The sequence below is a fragment of the Callithrix jacchus genome, chromosome 2 (genome assembly GCF_049354715.1).
Source record: "Callithrix jacchus isolate 240 chromosome 2, calJac240_pri, whole genome shotgun sequence".
Classification (NCBI taxonomy): Eukaryota; Metazoa; Chordata; class Mammalia; order Primates; family Cebidae; genus Callithrix; species Callithrix jacchus.
In genome coordinates this window covers 50,081,628-50,084,807 of record NC_133503.1, presented here as the reverse complement: position 1 = coordinate 50,084,807, position 3,180 = coordinate 50,081,628, and positions in this window count along the sequence as shown.

Below are 3,180 nucleotides of genomic sequence, written 5' to 3'. Positions count from 1 at the left end.
TTGAATAAAAGGCATTCCAGCTGGAGTTAGCAGCATTCCCCTCTAACATATCATTCATTGGTCAGATGCCAAACAACAACCTCTCAGAGGAGATGTGAGGTAGCTGTGGTATCCTTAGGGAGAGACAGGGAAGAACATCCTATGATTAGATAGAAAGATATCAGCTAATAATGAAGTCTTTGCTCTTTTGGGATCCATACCATGAACCTGGAGGAGTAAAGGCTTTGATGAGCATATGGAAAACGTACTATAGAATATGGAGCAATTAAACGGAGTTAAGGCAGTGGCTTATGACTTTGGGGGACTCATGCAGCTTACTGACATTTTAATAAAAGCTGTGGCTCCTCCTTCTATAAAATCCATATATATGCATAAGTTTGTCATGCAATTTCAGAAACAATCACAAACCTCATGAGTGAATAGACCCTGGGTTGCAAAAGAACCTCTGGAAATAAAAAAGGAATGCAAGGATTTCTGCATCTCATACATGAAATTATCTGCAGATGGCAGCTAGCCAGCCCTGGAACTAAGGTCTGGATGCAGAATAGGGCAATACACAAAAATCAGCTGTGAGAGGTAAGTTATCAGACAAGGGAACTCAGCCTACCATGCAACTGCTATAGAAAACACTTTCTGATGGCAGCCAGCACTGATAGGACCCAAATTGGTCATTCCAGTTGTGACAACATAGGTTGAATTCTCTGCTGCCATGTGCTTCTTTAGCAAAACCCAGTACCTAGTAGTTGGAACAGAGAGATCTAGAAGGATACAAAGAATGTGGGAAAGTCCCCCAGGACTTTCAGAATCATTTCCCACTGTACTTCTCTACTGGACAAAGGTGATTTATCTTAACATGAATGAGCTGGACAATAGTTGGGGCACAAACGGGAATGATATGTAAAATCAATCCATTTAAGAAGAAGCTGAATTCAGATCTTCAACAAGGCCATTGGAGGCTGGGCACGGTGGCTCACGCCTGTAATCCGAGCACTTTGAAAGGCTGAGACAGGCTGATTACCTGAGGTCAGGAGTTTGAGACCAGCCTGGCCAACATGGTGAGACCCCATCTCTACTAAAAATTAAAATATGAGCCAGGCATGGTGGCAGGCACCTGTAATCCCAGCTAGTCAGGAGGCTGAGGCAGGAGAATCACTTGAACCCAGGAGGCAGAGGGTGCAGTGAGCCAAGACCATGCCACTGCACTCCAGCCTAAGCAAAAGAATGAGACTCTGTGTCAAAAAAAGAAAGAGAAAGAAAGAAAGAAAGAAAGAAAGAAAGAAAGAAAGAAAGAAAGAAAGAAAGAAAGAAAGAAGAAAGAAAAATAAGAAAGAAAGAAAGAAAGAAAGAAAGAAAGAAAGAAAGAAAGAAAGAAAGAAAGAAAGAAAGAAAGAAAGAAAGAGAAAGAAAGAAAGAAAGAACAAGTCCATTGGACAAAAGAGAAATGGGAGAGTTGAGGAGTTGAGATGCTAAGGAACGCAAACTGAGATTGCTAAGCACATAAGCTCTGCATGTACGGGGCTGGGGAAGTCACCCACGCGAAAGTGAAGCATTAAGACTTGGCCACCAAGTGACATAAGTCAGTGCACAAGAGCAATGGTTTATAAGCCACAGTGCCCTGACAGGCAGCTCTCTAAGGATCTGCAAGACTTGTTATCTGCCATGTCCAGGCTGTGCCTGACTCAAACCCACAAAGAAGCCCCTTAAGCAATTTCCGGATCTGAGTTCAAAAGGGGAATAAAGGGGCTGGAGAGCGGAACATCTCCCTGGCATGCCAACCCCATTTGGAAGTGAAACTGCTTTGGCGATAGACTCTCTCAAGGGGAAATTCCCAGGAGGACGCAAACTTAGGAAGCTGGCTTCCTGGTCAGGGAGATGTAGGCGAACCAAAAGGCTTCTCCCCACCTCTCCAGCTTCTTCTTGCCCCAATTACACCTTCTCCTTTCAGCCACATCAGCCAGCCTTTGTCTAGTTTCCCAAATGCACCACACTTCCCGTTGCTGCTGGGCCTCCATCTATGCTCTTCTCCCCTCTCTTCACCTGCTTAATTCCTCCTCATTTTCCAGATCTCAGCTATCACTCTCTCAGGAAAACCCTTTCTGACCTCAGACATTAACCCAGATTCTGCATAAATGTTCACCCCGTCCTCCCGCACTGCAGTTAGATGATGTGATGGTTTGTGATGGTTAATACTGAGTATCAAGTTGATTGGATACAAAGTATTGATCCTGGGTATGTCTGTGAGGGTGCTGCCAAAGGAGATTAACATTAGACAGACCCACCCTTAATCTGGGTGGGCACTATCTAATCAGCTGCCAGCGAGGCTGGAATATAAGCAGGCTGAAAAATGTGAAAAGAGAGACTGGCTATCCAACCCCCATTCTTCCTTTCTCTTCACACTCCTGAATTTTCGTCTCTTATACACATTTAGGATGCTATAAACATACAGTATCATAGATTTTCCAAGGGAGTCCAATTTCAATAATGTTTGAAGGAGTAAATATATAATTTATATGACTTAATTTTATGCAAATTTCTTATTCTAAAACAATTATTACATTGATGTATAATATATGTACATAGTTTTGGGGTGCATGTGATAATTCAATATACTCATATCATTATTAAATATCAAATCATTGTACTTGGGATATCCATTACTTTAAATATTCCAGTCATATAATTTTCCTATGAACAAAATAGAGAAAGCCTGTTCTGGAAAGCATCCATACCAGCTTGCTGGATCTTTTAAAAAATGCCTCTTTCTGAAATTGCTCTGACACATTCAATCAGAGCATGAGAGAGACTCATAGACTCATGGCTAGGAGTTCATCACCCCTTCGATGGGAGGTCCCCAGCTTTCCTTCATCCGATGTTTAATAAACTGCTTATAGAGAAAACTCAGCATCAGTCTTTCAGGAAAGCTCACAATGTTGGGGCAGAGAAGATATATGCAAGAATATTTCTCCAGTGCAGGATGCCTCCTGCTCTTGAGCCTCAGACTTGTTTTGGAACTCAAACATCTTCAGTTTTGGAACTCAGACTGGCTCTCCTTGCTCTTCAGCCTGCAGACGGCCTGTTGTAGGACCTTGTGATCAAGTGAGTCAATACTTAATAAACTCCCCTTTATATACATATATATCATTTCCATTAGTTCTGTCCCTGTACAGAACCCTGGCTAAT